This window comes from Lepus europaeus, chromosome 8 (genome assembly GCF_033115175.1).
Source record: "Lepus europaeus isolate LE1 chromosome 8, mLepTim1.pri, whole genome shotgun sequence".
NCBI lineage: Eukaryota > Metazoa > Chordata > Mammalia > Lagomorpha > Leporidae > Lepus > Lepus europaeus.
This window is the reverse complement of record NC_084834.1, coordinates 14,909,189-14,923,128: the sequence shown is the minus strand read 5'-3', so window position 1 is coordinate 14,923,128 and position 13,940 is coordinate 14,909,189.

Genomic DNA, 13,940 nt, shown 5'->3' with positions numbered 1-13,940 from the left:
ATATACACAATGTATAAAGTACTGTTTGAAGATTAGTTTTACCATTAATTTGCATAGTATAACATATTAGGGACAGAGGTCCTACATGGGGAGCAAGTGTACAGTGACTCCTGTTGTTGATATAACAATTGACACTCTTATTTATGACACTAGTCTTGTTTATGTGGTCCCTTTGACACTTAATCCTAACTTTTTGATCAATTATGAACTGAAACTGATCACTTTGACTAGTAAGATGGCATTGGTACATGCCACCTTGATGGGACTGATTTGGAATCCCATGGAACATTTCTAGCTCTACCATTGGGGTAAGTCTGAGAGAGCATGTGCCAAACTATACATCTCTTCCCTCTCTTATTCCCACTCTTATATTTAACAGGGATCACTTTTCAGTTAAATTTAAACACCTAAGAATATTTGTGTGTAAATGAAAGAGTTCAACCAATAGTATTAAGTATAAAAAAAATACTAAATGGAATAAAACAGTAAGTTTTTCCTTTACAGTCAGGACAAGTGCTGATCAAGTCATTGTTTCTCATAGTGTTTATTTCACGTCTACAGATTTCCCCTTTTTTTTTAAAAGGCAGAGTGGACAGTGAGAGAGAGAGAGGGACAGAGAGAAAGATATTCCTTTGCCATTGGTTCACCCTCCAATGGCCGCCGTGGCCCACGTGCTGCAGCCGGCACACCACACTGATCTGAAGGCAGAAGCCAGGTGCTTCTCCTGGTCTCCCATGCGGGTGCAGGGCCCAAGCACCTGGGCCATCCTCCACTGCATTCCCGGGCCACAGCAGAGAGCTGGACTGGAAGAGGGGCAACCGGGACAGAATCTGGCACCCGGACCGGGACTAGAACCCGGTGTGCTGGCACCGCTAGGCGGAGGATTAGCCTACTGAGCAGTGGTGCCAGTCTCAGATTTCCTTTTAGATGCTAATTTAGTTGTCACTGATCAGGGAGAACATATGATATTTGGTCCCTTTGGGACTGGCTTATTTCACTAAGTATGGTGTTTTCCAGATTTCTCCATTTTGTTTCAAATGACCGAATTTCTTTCTTTCTTTCTTTTTTTTTTTTTAACTGCTGTATAGGATTCTTTTTTTGTTTGTTTGTTTGTCAGGCAGAGTGGATAGTGAGAGAGCGAGAGAAAGGTCTTCCTTTTTGCCGTTGGTTCACTCTCCAATGGCTGCTGCGGCCGGCGCATCTCGCTGATCCAAAGGCAGGAGCCTGTGCTTCTCCTGGTCTCCCACGCGGGTGCAGGGCCCAAGGACTTGGGCCATGCTCCACTGCCTTCCCGGGCCATAGCAGAGAGCTGGCCTGGAAGGGGGGCAACTGGGATAGAATCTGGCGCCCCAACTGGGACTAGAACCTGGTGTGTCGGCGCCGCAAGGTGGAAGATTAGCCTGTTAAGCCACGGCACCGGCTGCTGTATAGGATTCTATAGAGTACATATTCCATATTTCTTTAGCCAGTCTACTGTTGAAGGGCATTTAGGTTGATTCCATGTTTTAGCTATTGTGAATTGAGCTACAATAAACATTTAAGTGCAGACAGCTCTTTTATCAAATAAAAAACTCTTTAAGAGAGAAAGAGAGAGAGAGAGGGCACTATGTAATGATTAAGGGATCAATTCAACAGGAACATGTAACTACTATAAACATATATGCACCTAATCACAGGGCAACTGGCTATTTAAAAGAAATGTTAAAGGATTTAAAGGGAGACTTAGACTCCAATGCAATAGTAATGGGGAACTTCACTTCTCTGCTTTTAGCAATGGACAGATCAACCAGAAAGAACGTCAACAAGAGAACAGCAGATTTAATCGATGCTATACACCAAATGGACTGAACAGAGATCTATAACACTTTTCATCCTAGAGTTGCAGAATACACATTCTTCTCAGCAGTGCATGAAACTTTCTCTAAGACTGCCCACATATGAGGCTATAAAGGAAGTTTTAGCAAATTCAAAAAAAAAAAATCTAAATCATACCATGCATCTTCTAAGACCACAACGGAATGAAGCTGGAAATCAGCAACTCAGGAATCTCTAGAGCATATGCAAACATGGAGACTGAACAACATGCTCCTGAATGAACAGTGAGTCAAACAAGAAGTCAACAGAAGAATCAAAAAATTTCTGGAAACAAATGAAGACAACATAACATATCAAAACTTATGGGATACAGCAAAGCAGTGTTAAAAACAACATTTAGAGCAATAGCTGCCGACATCACAAAACTGGAAAAGCACCAAATAAATGAGCTATGTACATCTCAAGGATCTGGAAAAAACAACAGTAAACCAAACCCAAAACTAGTAGGAAAAAAAAAAGATAGAGGAGAAATCAACAAAATTGAATTAAAAAATATAAAAGATAAGCAAAATGAAGAGCTACTTTTTTTAAAAAAATAAACAAAATTGACACACCATTGCCCAACTAACCAAAAAAAAAAAAAAAAAAGACCCAACTCAATAAAATTAGAGATGAAAAAGGAAATGTACAACACACACCACAGAAATAAAACCAAATCATCAGAAATGACTACACAGAGCTGTATCCCAACAAACTGGGAAATGTAGAAGAAATTCCTAGACACATATAAGCTACCTAAATTGAGGCATGAAGACATACAAAACTTAAACAGACTCATAACCAAGACAGAAATTGAATCATTAATAAAGGCCCTCCCCACAAAGAAAAGCCCAGGACTGGATGGCTGCACTGCTGAATTCTACCAGACATTTAAAGAAGAATTAACTGCAATTCTTCTTAAGCTATTCGAAACAGTTGAGAGGGAATCCTCCCAAATTCATTCTAAAACCAGCACCACCTTAATTCCTAAACCTGAAAAAGATGCAACAGAGAAAGAGAATTACAGGCCAATTTCCCTGAAAAACATACATGCAAAAATCCTCAACAAATTCTAGCCAATTGAATCCAACATCAGAAAGATCACTCACCCAGACCAACTGGGATTTATCCCTGGTATGCAGGGATAGCTTAACATTCACAAATCAATCCATGTGACACATCACATTCGAAAAATGCTGACAAAAACCGTATGATTATCTCAATAGATGCAGAGAAAGCATCTGATAAAATACAACAGCCGTTCATGATGAAAACTCTAAGCAAATCGGGCAAAACTTGGAAGCATTCCCACTGAGATCCAGTACCAGACAGGGATGGCCACTCTCATCACTGCTACTCAATATAGTCCTGGAAGTTTCAGCCAGAGCCTTAAGGCAAGAAAAAGAAATCAAATGGATACCAATTAGGAAAGAGGAAGTCAAAATTCCCTAGCTACAGATGACATGATTCTATACGTAGGGGATTCAAAAAAATGCCACTAAGACTCTACTGGAACTTATAGGAGAGTTTGGTAAAGTAGCAGGATATAAATTCAACACACAAAAATCAACAGCCTTTGTATAAACAAACAATGCCAGCTGAGAAAGAACTTCTAAGATTGAACCCATTCACAATAGTTATAAAAAGTAAAATACTTTGGAATAAATATAACCAAGGATGTCACAGATCTCTCCAATGAGAATAACAAAACATTACAGAAAGAAATAGAAGAAGATATCAAAAAATGGAAAAACCTTCCATGTTCATGCTTTGGTAGAGTCAATATCATCGAAATGTCCATTCTTCTGAAATCCATTTACAGATTCAATGCAAGACTGATCAAAACACCAAAGACATTCTTCTCAGATCTAGAAAAATGATGCTGAAATGCATATGAAGACGCAGGAGACCTCGAATAGCTCAAGTCAGCTTATACAACAAAAATAAAGCCTGAGGCATCATGGTACCAGTTTTCCAGACATACTCCAAGGCAGTTATAATCAAAACAGTCTGGTACTGGTACAAAAACAGATGGATAGAACAATGGAACAGACAGACTAGACACACCAGGAATCAATCTACACATCTACAACCCATTTATCTTTGATCAAGGAGCTAAAAATCCAATCCCAGGAGCAAGGACAGTCTCTTCCTGAAATGGTGCTGGAAAAACTGGACTTCCATACGCAGAAGTATGAAGCAAGGCCCCTACCTTATCCCCTCACACAAAAATCCACTCAACATGGATTGGAGACGTAAATCTATGTCCCAACACCATCAAATTATTAGAGAACATTGGAAAAACCTTGCAAGACATTGGCACAAGCAAAGAGTTCTTGGAAAATACCCCAGAGGTGCATGCAGTCAAAGCCAAAATTAAAAATGAGATTACTTCAAATAGAGAACTTTCTGTATGGCAAAAGAAACAGGAAAGTGTAGAGGCAACCAAAAGAATGGGAGAAATTATTTGCAAACTATATAACTAAGAAGGATTAATAACCAGAATCTACAAAGAGATCAAGAAACTCCCTAACAACAAAAAACAACCCAGTTAAGAGATGGGCCAAGGACTTAAACATTTTTCAAAACAGGATATCCAAATGGCCAACAGACACATGAAAAAATGTTTAGGATCACTAACCATCAGGGAACTGCAAATCAAAACCACAATGAGGTTTCGCCTCACCCCGGTTGGAATGGCTCACATACAGAAATCAGCAAACAGCAAATGCTGGTGATGATGTGGGGGAAAAGGTACCCTAATCCACTGTTGGTGGGAATGCAAACTGGTAAAACCACTTTAGAAGACACTTTGGAGAAACCTCAGAAGTCTGAATATTTTCCTACCATATGACCCAGCCATCCCACTCCTTCTAAGTTACCAAAGAGAAAAGAAATCATCAAACAAAAGAGCTATCTGTATCTCCATGTTTATTGCAGCTCAACTCACAATAGCTAAGACATGGAATTAACCTAAATGCCAATCCATGGAAAACTGTATAGAGAAATTATGGGATATGTAATCTATGGAATACTACATTGCGGTAAAAAAAAAAAAAATCCCATCGTTTGAAACAAAATGGAGGAATCTTGAAAACACCATACTTAGTGAAATAAGCCAGTCCCAAAGGGACAAATATCACTTTCTCCCTGATCTGTGACAACTAACAGAACACCTAAAAGGAAACCTCTAGAAGTGAAATTGACACTAAGAGAAGCAATGACTTGAATAGCCCTTGTCTTGACTGTCGAGAAACAGTTTATGATTTTATTGTTGTCACTATGCACTTTTTCTACTTAATGCCATTGGTTGAGCTCTTTACTTAACATTGAATTAATCATAGTTGTTTAAATCCATTTGAAAATAGATCCCAGTTAAAAAAAAATAAGAAATGGAATAAGAAAGAGAAGAGATGTACAGTTCAGCAAAAAGTTCCCATGGACTTACCCCTAAGGGTAAAGCTAAAAACTTGCCATGGGACTCCAAATCACATGAAGCTGGGTGGTACTAATGCCATCTTACTAATCAAAGTGATCATATTAAGTGTGTAACTGATCATATAGATAGGATGAAGTGTCAAAGGAATCACATAAATAAGACCAAGTGTCTGCAAATGACAATAGAGAGAATTAAAAAGGAGAGAATGATCCAACATGGAAAGCAGTCCACACAGCAGACTCATATAACGACAATTGCCCTAAACAGCACTCTGACCACAGAATCAGCTCTTAAGGCATTTGGATCTGACTGAAAGGCCCATGAGAGCATTTCAGGCATGGAAAGCCAAGATACTGTGGCAAAAAAATGATCACCATGAAGGACGTCTGTGAGTGAGATTTGCGGGTAAAGAAGAGGCCATCAAAGAAGGATGAGCTTTTCTTTGAAGGGAGAACCTCCACTTTGCTTGTGGGCTTGTCTAAATACTGACAGAGTTCGTGGACTCAAAATGCTTCCATAGCCTTGGCAGCTCATGTCAAGAGCCTCAGGCAATTACTGATGTCATAAATAAGAGTGTCAACTGTTAAGTCAACATTACAGGAGTCACTGTGCACTTACTCCCCATGTAGGACCTCTGTCCTTAACAAGTTGTACTATGAGAATTAACTGTAGAACTTGTCTTCAAACAGTACATTATACTTTGTGTGTGTGTGCAAGGGTGTAAACTGTTGAAATCTTTACTTAATACAGAGTTGGGCTTCTGTATATAAAGAGAAGTAAAAATGAATATTAATGAAGAATGGCATGGGTGAGGGAGCAGGAGGTGGGATGAGACTGGGGGGTGGGAGGGTGAGTATGGGGGCAAGAACTGCTATATTCCTAAAGATGTACCTATGAAATTTGTATTCATTAAACAAAATCTTTCTTAAAAAATTCACAGTATTCATACCACACAAAACACTGGATGATGGGTGCCTTATGAACACCCTGATGCTAAAGTGCACCGGAGATGGTCATTTATGCAATCATCCCACTAAAAATATAAATTATAATTGTGACAGCTGCTATGAAAGGGGAACTGGGCCTGGCTTTATGGTATAGGGAGTTAAGCTGCAACTTGCAGCACTGGCACCCCATATGAGTGCTGGTTCGAGTAGCAGTTGTTCCACTTCTGATCCAGCTCCTTCCTAATGTGCCTTGGAAAGCAGAAGAGAATGGCCCAGGTTTTTTGGCCCCTATGCCCACCATGTGGGAGACCAGGAAGAAACATTACTATGCTCCTAAGTCTGCATATATATTAAATACATGACATTCGTTCACTTAACATTTTTATTAGATTTCATTTAAGGTAAACAAAATTCATGTATTTCACACGTACAAATTTAGGACCATAGTGATACCTCCCACCCTACCCTTCTTCCCATCCACTCTCCCACCCTTTCTCCTCCTTCCTCTATTATTCCCAAGAATTGTATCTATGAACTATACTGAATCTGTTAAGACTAACTGAAAATCAAATAAAACCCTTAAAATAAAAAAATGAAAGGTCAGCTGAATCACAAGAAGGATTTCAAAAACAAAAAGGGGACCCAGCTTATAAACAAAAAAACTACAAGGGCTGCTCTGTGGTTTAGTGATGATTTGTTTTCCTTCTTTGACGTTCAGATTCCTAGTTAAACCTAATTTTATTTTCCTGAGGTAAAAATACTTTTTTTTTAATTTCTGGAGCACCTAGTGTGTGCACCATGGTATTATACTTTAAATTACTTCCACCTTAAAAAAAAAAAAAAACTTAAAAATAATTCTACAGATGAGACATCTGAAATTCAGAGAGATAGAGAATCTCCCCTGAGTCCTATGCTATTTATCATCTCAACGATCTGGGGAGTGTAAATAGAAGTCAGAGGAGAGAAAGACAGGTGCCCGCCCGAAGGATTCCAGAATCCAGGTGCAGAGGGGCAGTCTCCAGCATCCAAGGAAGTCCATTGACAGGCTTTTTTCTGGCCTGCCTTCACTGGGGTGCAAAGAGTGAGACATTTCCACTTTCCATGCCACTTCTGCCTATGGGCTCCGAGAAACAGAGTACTAACAATTTGTAAAAACATGCCTGCAGAAACTATCATTTTTGCTGCATTAGAAAATTTAATGTAACCCCACCAGCGCTGGCCAGCTGCGCCTGCTGCCCTCCCCCAGCTCTCCTGTGTGGATAGTTATGATCCAGTGGCCCCCGCCTCCTGCAACACACACACACCATGGTGAAGTGACCCTTCAGCTTCAACTGCCCTGGTCCCCAGGCGACCCATCACAATCTGTCAAACCGAGGGCCAGGCAACTTGGGCCAGGACATCTGTCACAGGCCTCGAAGCGAGGTCCGGTGGTGGCAGGCCACTGGGCCAGGTCCGCAGGACCTGGGCACCCTGTTGGGGCCTGCCCATGGCAGGGATGCACAGGGAAAAGGGGCACATTCCTGCTGGCTGCTCTCCCCTCGCTCACTGGCCGGTGGGTCAAGGCCCAACTGCCTGGCATCCCTGGGCAGGCTCTGGCACCCACAGCGCGGGGACTCTCTGCCCTCAGATAAGGAGTGGGGTAGGGTTTCCTCAGTGCATGCTCCTCGAAGCTCCGAAGGGGCAGCAATCACAAGTAGCCATCCGTTCCCAGCTCGGCTGCTCAGGGGGAGCTCCAGGCGCTTGACAGGGGCACCCACGAGTACCAGGTGCGCGAATGGTCACCGCGATGCCCGGGTTGCACCCTGGGAGACTGTCCAGCAATCCTCTTCTGAAGCAGCCAAGCTCAGGTTTCTGCAGCTCCTGTTCCGCAGTAGGTGGGCCCCAGGCTGACTCAGTCTCTCAGACCTGGGGCTGGCTCTGAAGGCAAGGCCAGGAAGATGCCTCCTCTCCATGGGGGAAGCTTAGTGAGAGGGTCCCAGAGGCTGCAGCGGCTGCCTTTGGAGCTGCGCCAGCCCCACCCATGGATGGCTCTGGTGCCTGGACTGCTGCTGGGTGAGCCAGGAGGCATGGGAGCCTCACCAGAGACATCCGAGCAAAGCCTTGGAAGTGGCCCAGCAGTGGTCAGGGCATTTCCTTCGCCAGTGCCATGCTTCTGGGCGTTTAAATTGCAAATCCCTAGAGGACTCTGCCTTGGGAGTCACCCAACAGGACTGGCGATTCTGACTTCACTACGCCCTTGCCAAAAGAAAGCGAGTATGGTAAAAAGCTACTTTCTATTTGAATTGGGCTGTCTCACACACATTAGCTAAAATGAAGTAAGATACCATTTGCTTAGCAAAGTGAATATTTTTCTTGTTCTGATTGTTAACTCTCAGCCCTAAAAAAATAGAAATAAATCTAAAGCCTGATGTTATATGAGAAATGCCTAAACACTATTTTTACAATAGTACCAAAGAAAATATATCATGGTTTTCATATAATTTTATGACATAAAAGTAAAAAGCAAAAAGTGAAATAAAATTTTGCAATGTTTCTATTCAGACAAATGGAATACAGTTAGAATATGTAGATTTTTGAATGATGAACTAATGTAAAGGCAGAATTTAGATTACTTGGAGAAGGAAATGAAATGTAAGTAAATCAAAAGATGGTCTTTTGTTACTTCTTAGAACCAGATTTCTGATGGGAACAGGAAAGCAGAGGTCTTCAGGGCCCAGATTCCAGAACCCCATGCTGTTTGCTAATGACAAAACAACACATTCACATGGAATTCTTCCCTTCCTGGAACCCAACCAAGAGGGATGAAAGCACAGTTGACTCCTCTTCACTCCAAACCAATCTATGCTCTCCCTCCCCATTTTGGAAGAACTGACCACTGCAGAGAAGCTGAGCAGCCTCTGCTTTCACTTTTCCTATCTAGCTGGGTATTTGCATGTGATTGAGACTGGTCAGTCTGAGGCAGAGAATCCTAAGTGGGAAGCAGGAACATAGAGGAGATCATCAAATATCAGGTGAACATGGCAGAAAAACAGATCTAGATGAAAACTCCTTGGATGTATAGTGCCTTGTGCTGGTGAAAACCAAAGTGCTAACATCAGTATTCAGTACTCGGTGTAAGCGTTCCTGCCACTCTTGATCAGACACATCCTGTGGCATGATTTAAACCCAGTACCGACTTTTGAACATCCTTCTGTACATTTCTGTGTTCCTAGTCTCATTTACTCTCCCATCCATTAATGCAGGCAGCCACTCCCCACTTTTCGACTCCATTACGTTTCTGTTTCTTAAGTCATTGATGATCAGTGTCTATTGTTTGTAAGACAACACTCTGATAGAAGCCATCTCAGTTCAGTAAACAAAACTTAAGCTAGCAATGAATTTGATTTTATGGTTGCTTCTGTGAGATAATTCTTTCAATTACAGTTAACAAGATTTAAGCCTAAGCCAGGAAAATGGTTGAGAAGAATCATATTGTGCAATGTAGTGAGGACCATGGTCAGATGTTAGAAATATCAATCACAGAGTTTTCACCATCGAGGGAATTTTTAATTGAATAGAACAGCCAGTTGATATGAGTAAGAGGTTCAGCTAAATACTAAACTAAGGAAATAAATACATAACATTGGCCTGAGAAGGCAGTGCAGCATGGTACAAATAACAGGAATGCTGTTGATCAACAAATCATAAAGACTCTCTACTCCCTTGGTGTATGAAGTTGTGCAAATTATTTAACCTCCATTAGAGGGGAAGAGACAGCTATCTAGAAGTGCTGTGCAGAAATTAATTGTACTTAATTGGCTTCCAATGTAATTTCTCAACTGTGATTTTATGTATTCCTTCACAAGATAAAAAATTAACACAGAAAAAAACATAGCAAAGGAAATGTTACATTAAGTTAAAACAGAACAGTTAAGTTAAAACTCCTGATGATGAAACCTGGGTTATAATATTTTTGCAGTCTATGCAAGCAGTGTTGAAAACAACCCATGCAACACAAATCAAGATATTCTTAAAAAATTCTCTCCTTTTTTATTGTCTTGTTTGTCCATTCATCGTCATAGTTGGTAGGCTTATTTATAGACAAAGATATCAGAGATACGATCAATCTCTTTTAAAACAGGAGCAACAACTAGTACTGATCAGCTCAGACTTTCTGCCTTATGGCATTTTTTAGATCTCAGTGCAAAGAAAGGCATAACCAGATCAGTGCATAGTGGCCCCAAGAAGTTCACAAGACTGCATCTGGGGAGGCCATTATGAATAGAGGCATAAAAATATTGAGCAAATTGTTTAGAAATTCATTTGGTTAATATGTAAAACTGAAAATACATCATGAAAAGGAGGTTTTTACATTTCAGGAATGTAAGATTGGTATAACATTCAGAACGTATACCATTTATATCTTGTATACTATATATAAATAGTTATGTACAATATACATTATGCAATGTACATTACAGAATAAAGGGAAGAAGTATATGATGACCTCAATAAATACAGAAGTAATGTGAGACAAAACTCAGTATATATTCAAGACAAACTGTCTCTCATACAACTAGAATTAAAAAGGAAGTTTTTCATGATAATGAGCATTTTGATCACCTACGCAGCACTTTATAACAAGAGATAAGTGACTACTGACTACTTTCTCCCTAAGACTTGGGAGTCAGGAATGCCCACTGTCATCACTACGCAACAGTTTTCTGGGTGTCCCAGCAACCGAAAAATGGAGTTCAAAGCATGCTCATTGTAAAGAATGACATAAAATGCTTTCTTTTCACAGAGAACAAGGCTTTATAGTTGGTATAATATCTGAAGAATACTAGAAAATCTAGTAGAAAAAGATCCATTACATTTCCATGTGCTGACAAAAAACCAGAAAGTCAAATTAAAATATCCTTTATGATAGTATATAAAGGACAAATTATTTTAAAGTAAATTCAACACAATATATGCAAACCTAGTATATTACCAATTATGAAACATTTCTGACAATAATTAAATACCACCTAAAATTTGTATACACAGATAGATATCATGCATTCAAGGAAGTGATAGCATCAAATTCTTGGTCCTTCCCAGATACATATATTTACATGATCTCAATCAAAACTTATAAACATTACAAAAGTTTTTGTTTCATTTTGATTAACTTTGACACACTTGATTCTAAACTTAGTATGGGACTATAAAGACACAGGGAAGCCATAATGAAATTCAACAAAGCAAAGTTATAGGATTTATATATACTCTAACATATTTCATGGCCTACTATAAAGATACCTAATGTGTGGGTTTTTTTATGAGAATATATTTATAGATCAAACTGAGCCTTTCAGAGAGTCTAGATATACACTGGTCACCTCCATTAAGTCTCATGTTCTCCATCTAGACTATAGAAAATCCTTTCACAACTCACATTAATTGATTCTTGACAGTACAGTCATGGACAGAGTAGTCATTTTACTGGATGATGATGGAATGATTGGTTGTCTAAATAGGAACTTTAAGTGCTGGTGCTGTGGCATAGCAGGTAAAGCCGCTGCCTGCAATGCCAGCATCCCATATGGCCACTGGTTCAAGTTCAGGTTGTTCTACTTCCAATCAAGCTCTCTGCTGTGGCCTGGGAAAGCAGTAGAAGATGGCCCAAATCTTTGGGCCCCTGCACCTGCAAGGGAGACCTGGAAGAGGCTCCTGGCTCCTGGCTTCAGATTGGCACAGCTCCGGCAGTTGCGGTCAACTGGGGAATGAACCAGTGGATGGAAGACCATAAATCTCTCTCTCGCTCTCTCTCTCTCTGCCTCTCCTTCTTGTTCTGTGTAACTCCAACTTTCAAATAAATAAATAAATTTAAAAAATAAATAAAAATAAATCAACCAAGGAACTAGCAAAATTCTGGAACACATTTTTAGTTTCTTTTGTCAGGATGCTTGTACTCATGGCTTTAGAAAAATCGTGATGAAATTTATATGAGATTTTTTTTTTTTAATTTACAGGAGCCACGTGCTTATCCTGATCTCCCTTGGGGTGCAGGGCCCAAGCACTTGGACCATCCTCCACTGCACTCCCGGGCCACAGCAGAGAGCTGGCCTGGAAGAGGGGCAACCGGGACAGAATCCGGTGCCCCGACAGGGACTAGAACCCGGTGTGCCGGCACCACAAGGTGGAGGATTAGCCTATTGAGCCGCGGCACTGGCCTATATGAGATCTTATTCATTTGATTTAAATTTCCAATTTATGAATTTTTAATGGTTCAGTTTGAAATATATGAAAAAACATTTATTGAATGAATACAAAACTAGACCATGCCATACAGAAGGAATTTCACATTGTTATATCTATACAGAAAGGTTTACTGTCATTGGAAGTTCTTTTTTTTTTTTTTTTTGGAAGATTTATTTAGTTAATTGAGAGAGTTATAGACAAAGAGTGGGAAAGACAGAGAGAAAGGTTTTAAATCCATTGTTTCCCTCCCCAAATGGCCACAACATCCAAAGGTGGGCCGAATTGAATCCAGGATCCAGGAGCTTCCTCCGGGTCTCCCACATGGGTGCAGGGGCTCAAGCACTTGGGCCATCTTCTACTGCTTTCCCAGGCCATAGTAGAGAGCTCGATTGGAATAGGAGTAGGAAGGACATGCACTGGTACCCATATAGGATGTCAGTGCTGCAGGTGGAGGTTTAGCCTACTACACCACGGTGCCAGTCCCTGGAATTAGGTTTTGAATATTTTCTTTAGTACAGTCTGTCATTCTGTGGCCTAGGGAAAATGTTTTGGATTTTCTAGGATTGAAAAAGCATGGGTAGTGAGTTCAAGCTTTCTTATTTCAACCACTTTCTAGACTGTGAGGCTTTGCAAATGTGATGAACGCAACAATGCATCAAAAAGATACCATACACACACACACACACACGTATGATATATACATATACATACATATGTATGATATATACATATACACACAAACACATATGTATGATGTATGCATATACACACACAACATGTAATATGTGTTTTATCACAGGAATGCAAGTGTGGTTCAACATCTATAAAAATATCAATGAAATCACATCAGCAGAACGAACAACACAAAACAAATGAACATCTCAACAGATTCAGGGAATGCTCCTGTCACAGGATTCAAAATCCCTTAATGATTAAAAAAAATCTACTAACATGGTACAGGAGAAATATAGCTCAAAATTATCAAAGCTATACGATAAACAATAGCCAATATCATACTGAATGGGAAAAAGCTGAAAATATTTCACCAGAGTTTTGGAACAAGATAAGAACTCCACATATACCATTCTTAGTCAATATAGTATCTCAAGTACTCACCAGAGTACTCAGGTAAAGTAAAGAAATAAAGGATGAAAATTGGGAAGGAGGAAATCAAAATACCTGTTTTTTCAGAAGACCTGATTTTAGACAGAAAACACCACAGTAAAAATATGTTGGGAGTGATAAACCAATAAGTCACAGGATACCAAATCAATGTTAAAAAAAAAAAAAGTTACATTCTTACACACCAATAATGATCCTCTGTAAAGGTTAGTTTAAGATCTTTGTAAAAAATAAGAATGGGAACAGGAGAGGGAAAAGGAAGGAAGGTGGGAGTACGGGTGGGATGGAGAGTTGAGTGGAAAGTATCACCATCTTCCTGAACCTCTATATATGAAGTATATGAAATTTGTGTA